The sequence below is a fragment of the Athene noctua genome, chromosome 4 (assembly GCF_965140245.1).
Source record: "Athene noctua chromosome 4, bAthNoc1.hap1.1, whole genome shotgun sequence".
In the NCBI taxonomy this organism is placed as follows: domain Eukaryota; kingdom Metazoa; phylum Chordata; class Aves; order Strigiformes; family Strigidae; genus Athene; species Athene noctua.
The window spans coordinates 26,539,981-26,551,321 of record NC_134040.1 but is presented as its reverse complement, the minus strand read 5'-3'; the positions used below and the strand labels follow the sequence as shown (position 1 = coordinate 26,551,321).

The following is an 11,341-nucleotide window of genomic DNA, read 5'->3' as shown; positions in this document are numbered from 1 at the left end:
TTGCTGCAGAACAGAAATTCTAAGTAGATCTAATGTTAAGTACAAGCTTGAATTCTAGGCAAGTTTCAGTCATCTGAGTTGAATCAACAAATGCTTTTACCTGTGAAGACAGACTCTTCTCCATTGTCTGTACAATTCATTTACCGGAAGTTAATTGCTTGCCAATCATAAGTGATTTACAAATCCATTTACCTCACCCTGACTGACCTTCGATTAATAAAAGATTAAAACAATATAAAAATCTGTCTTATTTCTGTCCCCAAAGAGTTTCACAGAGGCCTTATTTCCAAGTACAGATCCTATCTAGACCTGTGTATTTTACAAAATTTTCTGATACCACACAATTCAGTGGCTTAAAAATTATATGATATATAAGTATCTTGCAGGTACCCTGCTCAGTGTCAATTTTCCTCATTCACCATTTGTTACATAAAAGCTGGATAGCTACAGCAACCCTTGTGCTTGACCCCTGTTGCAAATATCTGCAAATTACTCCAACTGCTTATAAAAATAAATTAGGGAACTTGTTATGGTCTAAACCCACTAGCACTCTTTTATTAATTAAATTTCACTAACTAGTTTGTAAACTTGAATAACTTGTATGCTTCATGTCTTAGGCTGAAACAAGAAGCCAAGTAGATGGGGGAAGGGAGCAGAGAGTGATGTGCATTTAAAAACAGCTTTTTTTTTTTTTTTTTTTTTAAGGAAATCTGTTGTTCAGTATGTGACTCTTTGTAACTGTCACATGATAGAACCTAATTATTTAGATATGAAACCAACTCCATGGCTATTTGGTCGCTGATGAATGGGGAACGGGGAACAAGACCTTCTTTTGCTTTCCTATAAATTCTGACCTCTTTTTTTTTGTTTGTTGGTCCCTTTAAAATCCACCTATCACTTCTACTTTTTATTTCACACCCTCTGTCCATGGAAATGGGGACACATTTTTTCCAGTGAATAATATCAGCAACAGAAGAAACTCAGATTTAGAAAGCCAGAGACATAAAATGACAGTCACTCCTTGCAACAGGGCAGTGTAGTTTCTGATTTATTTGAAGACCAGGTGAAAATTAGTTAGCTGGGACCGGCCAAATTCCAGCCAATTCCAAGTCCAGAGAACAAGGGAGTCAGATCTTAAGACAAGCTCCACCCCACCCTGCCCTAGCTCATGACATTCAGATTGGTATCTGTAACTAGATTAAGTTCACACACACAACTCAGGATGAAACAGAGGTGGTGTAATTTGGATCTGGGCCCATCTGTAATAGACAACTTACTAAAAAAAACCAAAACCCCCAAAACAGTTGATACAGCCAGCATGAAAACATGTTTAAGCTTTCTTCAAATAGATGATCAAACACTGAACTCTTTCAATTACTTTATTCCTCTGTTTACATTCCACAAAACCTGGAAGAAAGAACACATTAACTTAAAAGAACACTGAAATCAGAGTAGTTCATATTTCTATGTAGTCCTTCAATATCTGAGCTATGATTTCTTCTTCTGTGCAGTGGTGATGGTTAGGAGAGAATAATGCGTACCTCAAAACCAAGTAAGAATTTTATCTTTACATCAGTGTTTGTTATAAACTTGCCTATTTTCCACGTATAAAAAATAAACTATATATACTAAACAGTCCTGAAGAGTAGAAAATTAAAAGGTTAAATACTTAGCAGAACAAATTGCCAATTTCCCCCTCATCCATACACATGTTGGTAATTATTTTCCTCAGCAGCATTATGCAGTTTGTGACTCTGATGACTCTTAAAGGCAAATGTTTTTGGACTCTCCTAATTGTTGCTGGTTATACATCTACTTTTCAAATTCAGCAGTGATCAAAGACACATACAAGCAAATCCCTATGTGGATTACATTTAAACGTATTATTAGGGTTGAAATAGAAAACAAACACCACTTCCATTAGTTAAGTTTGTTTCATTTACCTTTCAACACTCTTCACAGACAGGTTCACCTCTTTGGGATGGCAGGCTGTGTCAGTCCCAAGTGCAACTGCAGCCACTGTCACACATATGTTCCTCCCCAGGCTCAACAAGAAGACATTTACATGGCAGCATCAAAACAGCAGACAGGACATGTACAATATATTTGATGTAGCTGTCCAGTTGACTCAGATCTCCCCTTCATATGTAAACAGGGGACAAAAGAAATCCACTTTTTAACTTTGAATTTTAACAGTATGCTCTGTTTTTTTAAAATCTTATTACAAGTTTGTTCAGCTAGTTTCAGAAAATATTGTTTTTATAGCTTCCAAATATGCAAAGCCAAAATCAAACTTGAAAGGAGTCTTTATATTAAGTAAATATGAACATTTAGGTGTAACTAATTTTAAGATATAACAGAACATTTAATGATATTGTTCTCAGAATTTGGTTTCTCCAGTTCAGCTTGAATTTGGCAAAACTGTACTTGCTGATCACAAATTATGATATTTAAGATACATTTGCAATTCGCTCAAGGCTACTTATTTCATCTTCTATCTCTACATTTTTTGTTTGCTCACATGAAACTCCCTAATGCTCAGCCAGCTGCAGATTCTCTAGCACATGTGTTCATCTTTGCTCCTCCTGTTTCTCCTGTTCATTCATACCTTTACTTGTGTTTCTGTTTCTCACATCCAGCAATGGGCCAAGGGACAAACCTTTTAGAAAGGAGCACAAACACCAAAATAAAGGTGTAGGAAGCCAGACTAAGTATTATTGCAAATTTCTTAAATTCAGGAAAATATAAAGTCCTTGCGTTTTTTAATTCATAGGTTACTTCAGCATTTGTGTACTTCCTTTAGTGTTCTTACTTGCTATATGAAGCTGCTTCCTAAGGTTGTTTAAGGATCTATTGCTAGATAAGTTTTTCTCTCCTACAAGTAACATCATTCTGTTCTCTTAGTATAGTCAGAATGTGCTAGAATCCAATAGACTTGATGACATTTTTTAAAATTTAAATCTTTTTTACTATGAAGCTGTGTTAGAGAACATATTGTTACAGTTTTTGAAGCAAGGATACAAGCATACGAGAGTTCACCCAGGCAGTGTCAGGCTAGATGATACTGCAAATGGATGAAAAAAACTGGTTTACTCAAGTTTTCTTCTTCACGTGCTGGGTTGGAGGTGGCTGCTGAGCAGATCTTGAAGGAAGTTTAAAAAATATTGATTAAATACAGATCAATGGCATTCCATAAGCAAACACTGAGTACACCTGAAGTAGTGACTTAAATGTTCACATGCTGGCCGAAAGTCTTTGTCTGCCTTTTTAATGGTCTCAAATAAAGAAAGTTTACAATTTTAGCATGCGCTTCCCTGAAAATAAAAATGCTAAGGTGTAAGTATGCAGTGTCCGGAAGGCAAAAGAACAGTACAGAGTAAGAAAGCAAGTGTTTATGTGCTTGATACAATGTAGTTACAGTGTATTACACAGAGCACATAGCTGCCTTGCCAAATTCAGATAGGATATAAATAGTGGTATTAAATGTTGGTGAAATTGTAAGTGGATACGTATCAGTCTACTTTACAAGCAGTAATCCCTCTGCTGGCATTTAATATCATCACCTTCAGCGATCACTCTACCATCGTGGACTTTTTTATATTCCATCATGGAGAATTTTTGGTTAGAAATCTGACTATTGTGAACCAGCTTTTGTATTACTAAGCATTCATGTTTGTCAAGACTACACGCTTCTCATTTCTATATATGCTCTTCCCTTGTCTAGCCTACTTCTGGCTTTGTCTACTCAATACCTGATACTCTGTCCTCTCTTCAGACACCAATTCATTGTCTGCTTTGTTAAATACCCATTCAAGTACTGACTCAAATAACCTTAGTTACCTTCTCTGCTGCCACATATCCTGAATTGAGGAAAATTGTCCTCCACCGATACCCAGTATTCCCTGCTTCTGTATCACTATGTTGTCAGTGTGCTCCTCTGTCATGCTGGCTGATGACCTGCGTGGATGAAAATATCCAGTGTGTTAACTGAAGTAGAATCGTAAGGATGAAGTGAACAAAGCTGCACAATCCAAAGAAGTAATTTTATTTTATAAATTCAAATGCAAATTGTTCTTTACAAAGGTTTGAAATTCCAACTTCCACATTCAAGTTCCCGAATGGTATAGTGGTGTAACATTTTAATGATTATCCCCTGAAGCCATTCACAAAACACATTGACTGAACCATCATTAGTTGCTTTCCTAGCAGCATAAACCTATATGATCAATACATCTCCTGACTTTGTTCAAAGGCAAACTGTAATGATTCTATTGCTCACAGAATCATACCCAAACACTTTGATGCCTCCCTGAGTTTGATAAATGCAACCCGTTTTTAAGCCTCTGAATAGTACACCACATACCTATCCATCACTGTGAAATGACCCCATCATTACAGTACAGCTCTGAGACTGCAGATCCATTCATCAAACATCTTTCTTTGACCATAATGGTAAATTCCAAGTTCATATTCATTTGTAAAGTTTGATATTATTCTTTTCTTTACTGTGAGCAGCAGACATCGTATCTGTGAAAGAATTAGGAACAGCAGCATCTCACGAATACAATTGATACATTTTACAAAGGAGATTAATTAGAATTTGTTGGTACCACACATGTTCTTGTTTTTAACAGATCATGAGACAGTTTTTATCCAATGGGGCAGAGGGAGAGGCTCTGCTCATACTGTCTTCCCTCCAATAGGTAGCCACCATGGGCTTATTAACAAACTTTTCCCAGTTTCCTCAGTGGTATTACCTCTAAGCAGTCCCATACATGCAGAAATTCCCCAAATCTGTATTGTTATTTGATGAAATACCAAGCAAACATAAAGAGCCATATGCCTTTATTACAGCTATGGGTAACTGCAGATTTTCTTGCAGCCTGGATGGGAAAAAAAAAAAAAAAAATCTGGGAAGGTTTTTACAGAATGGAAAAGTTAAATTTGGAATGGATGGAATCCTTTTAAGTGACCTTTGACTGATGCTGTAATGCTCTTTGTCACAACTGCTTCTGCAGCAAGTATTAGAGAGCCAGTAAGAGGCTAATGAAAAATACAGGCTATTTTTGAGTGTGCCATAAATACAATAACTTTACTTAATTAATAGAAATAGAATATAAGCTAACTTCATGCTTAATTGTCTTGCTACAGAGATTGTTCATAAATTCAATTACCTGGGATCAAATTTATCCAATCAGAAGCTGTCCAGTAGAAACTGTAAAAATCTGAAGAACAGTTGATCCATCCATGGCTTCTCTTACAAAAGCCTGAAAAAAAAAATCACCTCAAAAAATAGAAAGATTTGACTGGTGAAATGCTTAATTTTTCACTGTAGCAACTTATGAATCTGAATTCTGTGAAATTATTGATAGTGACAGGAAGAAAATTGAAGCTTTTGAGATGTGGTGCAAGCGAAGACCCTTGCATATCTCCTGGGCAGAAAAGATGATAAATGCTCATATTAAATATATTATTGGAGAAAAGTAGACTTGGCTGTCAGAAATGAATAGGTATAAATGTATGTGCTTTGGACACATCAGGAGTAGAGATGGAAATAACCTTGAAAATGTAATTATGGAGTGAATGGTGACAAGTCATTGTAATAGGGAGCAGTTAGAAAGGAGGTGGATAGATGGCACACAGTAGGCTGCTGTGACTTCAGTTTCTGAATGCTCAAAACTAGCAACAGATCAAGGAGGCCTTTAAAAATTCTCCTATGAAATCACCAATATGCAGGTGCCAATAAATTGATTTTGCTGTACTTGCAAGCAAAGGAAACAAGCGCAATTGTTCAGTCAATACAGTATTTTGTAAATTACAAGTGTATTCACAAGGATACACTTTTTCACAATGGCTTAAATATACTGACAATGATAATTCTTGTAATTTCTGAACATGCTATGATACCACAAAAGTCTGGTGGCAAGTATAACTGCCCTGTTTCCAAGTATGACTCAAAATAAGGACAGTTGCAGACAGCACAGGAGAAAATTATGCTGTCTGAAACCAGAGCAAAATAGTATTTGGATTATGGCTAGGGATCAATTTCAAAAGAGTATATAATCCATACATATTTGATCCTTCCCTTTATTCAGAACATGAAAAATCAACAAGTTGTGGGATGCGCTTCTCTTTTCCAAGGAAACCCTTTGTGTCTCCAGATGATCATCTTCATGAGATAATACACACAAGTCCTCCTCCACCCTTTAATGGATTTGCTTTGTCAATGCAGATCATGGAAGACACATGTAAGTCCCTGTCTTCAGGACTAAATATGCTTCTTGGTCTGTTCTTAGATGAGAGTAATTTCACTGCATATACTCTCTGGAATGAGATACCTTTTGGAGCTCTTTCATTATGGCAACCCACATTGTGAAGAAACCCACCTTTGACTCAGGTGAGTGTAACCACTGTTCTCAATTTACAGCAGATGTAAAAAAACACCAATTCTTTTATAAAAACAGGTAATTAAAACAATTAGGTGCTGTTATCAAAGATATGCTACACTACAAAGTTTAATTAGAAACCTCAGAGATATCTCTGAAAATCCAGTGCAGCAAACTTATAAAACTATAATTTTAACTGGAGGAGCTGTGTGCAACTGCACGTGCGAGAGAATCAAGAGATGGACAAAGAGGAAAGATGACTGGAAACACGGACTAATATCAAAGTCAGAAAGCTAAGAGAGAAAGCTTCTGTGCAAAATTGAGGGCAAAAAATTATTTTCCAGGGTTTGATTTTTACTAAGTTCAGAGAACTGGTGTATTGCAGGAAAAAGTGTGTATCATTGAAAAAATACGTAGGCTTTCATAAGGGGGGGCAGGAGGGGAAGCATTCATGATTAGGAAGAAACCTGCCAGAAAGCAACCCGCTAGATGTCAAAAACTGGCTAAATGCTAGACTTGAAAACAAGTAATTAAGCTTTTTTTTTTTTCCTTCCCCTCTTGACCTATTTGACTGTGACTTAAAAAATTCAACAGTGGAGGACCACACTCCACCACCTGGTTCTGCAAAGCAGAAGCTTTCAAGAGCACAGCTATTATTAGGAAGACAAGTGTTTTCCTGACCCACCAGATAGAATTTCTTACTTGTCTGCCCAGCCAACTGACAGATATGACTTACTCTGCAGTTCCTGACACACTGTTGTCTTGATACGACTATTTAGTTCTTGATCATTATTACTACCCTTACTGTACTAACAAAGACCTGAGGACAACCGTTAAGCTGTTCCTGGAAAGATGTGCACATAGCTTAATTTAATCAACATGAATTAAGAGATTTTCTGTGCTTAAAGTAATCACTCCATACTCTCCTCTGTTTCACCTGAAAGATGTTTGGTTCTGAAAACCCTGTGCTGTGTTACTTCCCCTACCAGTAAATTCTTCTTTTCTTGGTACTCTTCTCTCCCGACATGATACAGAGAAAGAAGCACTCCACACGACTGCCTCACAATAGTGTTGAGCACCCTTTCATTTCAGCCTGCTTACAATGGTAGTCTAAAAAATATTAATAAAAAAATAAACAACAAACAGATTGGAGAAAATACATTCCAATAAAAATAATGGGAGTAGAAGTATATAAATTCCAACATAAGTTTGTCCAGGTAGGCACTCAATAAAATCTGGGTAAAGACGAAAGGATTGGGTCTTATTATTAGACGGAGCCATCCATTAAAACCCAAGGGATCATGTGAACCTGGCTACAGCTGTGCAAGAAGCAGGGTCCAAGTCAGATCTCAGCTGTTTGCTGAAATTAGAAGGGTGAAGGTCAAAGAAGCAGAAGCAACAAACCAGACACTAGCAGCCGTAATCATATCTTCGAGCAGATTTCAGGACTATTCAGATTAAGAGTACACAGATCAGATTATCTGAAGCTTTTATGTTTGCACATTCTGAAAATGCCATGCATATATTCCCACTAATTGGCACTTAAGTGTTCATTCATACCTCTCTTAATTGGGTGTGATATCAGAACCACACGCTTTGTTTTAGCCCTTTAGAATTTCAAATGGCGCAGAAGTACGAATCCCTGCAGCTTCTCTTCAGAGAAATGATGGGCCATTGCCTAATCATCCCATGTTTACAGAATTGCACCTACTCCTCTCTCAACCACTCTGTTGATCGGGATTTGTCTAAGACTCATTCAACAAACCACCATATATCTGACTAACAGCATCTAAATTAATGGCTATTCTAGGAGCACTCTGATAGTTTTACACTAGTATGCTGGTAAAATACTTCTGCTCAGTGGACCTAAGGTCTGTCAGCAAGGTTGTGTTGACACCAGACAGCAAATTATACCAAGAACGGAACAGTCTACCAGTAGCAACTGCACCTGCATTTAATGGCTAAGGACTCCAACAACACTGACACTGAAGGGTGGTCAGAATTTTCATACTGCTGACTAACCATTACCTGTGAAAGCAGAAATCCAGTGTGAACTTCTAGATGTTAAGCTTTCTACCGAAGTATTTCAGGACTTTTTCTATGTCGTACTACGGATATGAAATCCTGAGAATTAAAAATCTTTGAACATTACTCCACAGTAATTGCTAACTTCACTATTTGTCTGAAGTCTGCAAGAAGATAGAGATCTTGGTCCAAAACAAGAATACTCCTGTGTAGGGCTTCACAACCAACGTGCTCAAGATGAAGTAAAATTTTAATTAAATGAGCAAACTTTGCCTGCACTTTCAAATGAAATCTTTGAACTGCCACATCTAACTACATGTTAGTTACAGTGTACACATGCCTTAGAATGCAAGAGTTTATCTTACTCTTCAGTGGAAAATAAGTGACTAGAATTACACATGAGAGGCTCTGCACTGTGTTTGTCCTTGGACTAAAAACAAGTTGTGGGAGCACAGCCCTCTACCTTTTCATTCTTATTCCTACTTCATGACCTGTTGTATAAAAATTTCTAGGTAAAGATGGTGCAACTTCATGAAAAAGTTGTAATCACAAGATTACAAGAAAACATTATGACATTGTAGGTCACACGAATGATGCACATAAAATACTGCTTTTCAGTAATAAGAAAATAATACTTGAAAATAAACGTCAAAACCCAGGAAGTTCTGAGACTTAGTTGAAATTTCTAGAATGTAACACCCATAATACTACAGTTATGCCCAAAGAGAAGCCTGCTTAACATCTGCCTAGCTTTATGCTCAGGTAATAAAAAAACCTCAGCAAAGGTCACTTTAAATTTGTTTGTTGCATCATTTTTACTAACTTACATTCTTTTTCTATTTAAAGACAGCCCATATAGGTTTTTGATACATACTTTCTTTTTTTTTAGTTACAGTATAATCGTCTAGGATTTGGTTTTGATTTATTGTATTAATACAAGAACATTAAAAATAAGGAATCTACACCAAACTCATTGTTTATATTAGTCATTTGATTTGGGAAACAAAGTACCTAATATAATAAATGTAAGGATAGAAAAACCAGATTTGTTAAAGGTACAATACTTCTGACAGTACATATTATTTTATTGACAACAAGTAAGAGCTGATAGCTAGTCTGAGTACTTCAGCTCTAAGGCAAATCTAAATGGCCACTGAAGTTTGGATTAGGAAATAGATTAAACGCTTGGTGTTGGCTTTATTTGTTTATTAAATCAGTACAACCTTGTTAAAACTGAATCACGTATCCCACTCTTAAGGTCACCTGCCTGTTGTGAATGCCCCAATCCACCCATCCTTAAGCCTGGAGAGAATCATTTTATCTAAACCTGGACTCAAAGCCAGATTTAAACACCTTGTCTGGCAGCAGCCTTCTAGATTTCCAAATCAGTGTGTGAGATCTCCTAAGTGTTCCTGGCAACTCTCAGTCATTTTCACTATAACCCTTCTGAGCTGGTTTTACAGAAGCTATGGACATTCAAGGATTTAACTCCCCTAAGACAACAGTGCAGGGAGACAAGGAACACAGGAGTACGAGAGCAGTTTCCTACTCATATGCTGTTACGCCAGAGGTACCCGAAAGCTCCTCAGTCTTTATATGTTTTCCTGCCACACCTTGCACATCTGGAATTTGGTATACTTCACCATAATCCTACTTACTTATTCCCTTCCCACCCCTCGCCCTCCTGCATCTCTCCTGTGTGACTGGCAGGCCACACCAGCGCCTCTGCTGTGCCCTGTAAGGCCCCTGTCACACACACGCAGCCCCTGTGGAGAAACCCATCCTTCCATGCAGACTGGTCCCAGTTGCCCGCCTTTGATCTGTCCTACAGAAAATTCAGTAAGAGGTTTTCAAAACTGAGAAGAATGATAATTTTAGCTCGTTCAGGTAACCAAGAATAGGCAGCTGAAGACCCTAAATTAGTCTTCATCAGTTAGTAGTCATCTTTCAGTTGTCACGCACCTTCTCTGCACAGGGCAGGCATCTGGAAAACACTTTGTAGCCACCCATGCTTCAGACATGCAGGGCACATAATGCAGATTCAAAACAGACATATATATCCCACTTTGCTACTGACTTTCCAGACATACCCTGTCTCTTAGAAATATGAGAGAATATTAAATTATAAAGACATTTTGCATGGAAGGATTTCCTGCATTGGCTGGCAAGGGCTCCTTCGGTCTGCGTACTCAAGTTTCTCCTGAAGGTCTGTAACTAAATTAATGCTTGAAAAACTCATTTGCCAACAACAAGGAAGAAGAATTTGGACATCGATGCGTGGATGCTGCTCTTGCTGCCCGTCTGCCCGAAGGAGGGCTTACTTGCTCCTGCCCGCCACAGCCCTCTCCGTGCCACCCCACACTCCGTTTCCCCCCATTTTCTTGTGTCTCACGCCCGCTCAGGCCTCACGCCCGTCATCGGCTGCCCGAGGGACGGGGCAGACGAGCCCGCGCGGCCATGAGCGGCCCAGCTCCGTGAGGAAGCACAAACATGCCTCTCCCCCTCCCGCACACGGCGCTGCCGCCCTGCAGCCGGCAACCCCGGCAGCCGGCCCCACGCCGCCCAGGCCTCGGCCTCAGGGCCGGCCGCTGCCCCCCGCCGCCCAGGAGCAGAGCCCCACGGGGTCGGGGCCCGGCCGGAGAGGGGCCCTCAGGGCCACGGCCCGGCCGCTCCGGCGGTTTTGGCGCCAAGGGGGAGGCAGCGCTGCGGCGGCCGTGCCCGGTACTGCCCGCCGCCGCCGCCCTGCGCGGGGCTCGGCGGGACAGGAGACTTACTGGCCGGCCTCGCCCCTGCCCCGCGGCTGGGGCTGGGGGATCCTGGCTGGGCGGCGCTGCGGGCCCGGCCCCAGGCCCGAGGGCGGGCGAGCGGGCAGGGGGAGGGGGGCGGCGCGGAGCCTCCTCCCGGGCTGTCCTTCCCCGGCCGGACGGAGA

General features: G+C 39.7%; 1 long non-coding RNA gene across 3 annotated transcripts; it reads right to left on the bottom strand.

Moving 5' to 3' along the window:
* Positions 1-757: 757 nt before the first annotated feature.
* LOC141959615 (uncharacterized) lies at positions 758-11,321 on the bottom strand. Of its 3 annotated transcripts, XR_012633478.1 has the most exons (7): positions 11,186-11,321; positions 5,175-5,267; positions 4,364-4,527; positions 3,841-3,957; positions 2,609-3,142; positions 1,944-2,139; positions 758-1,407 (listed from the first exon to the last, which is right to left on the bottom strand). It is a non-coding gene; the product is annotated as an uncharacterized LOC141959615 (long non-coding RNA). The 3 variants fall into 3 exon arrangements; XR_012633476.1 differs by having other exon boundaries at positions 1,944-3,142; XR_012633477.1 differs by lacking the exon at positions 2,609-3,142.
* Between the last annotated feature and the right edge of the window lie 20 nt (positions 11,322-11,341).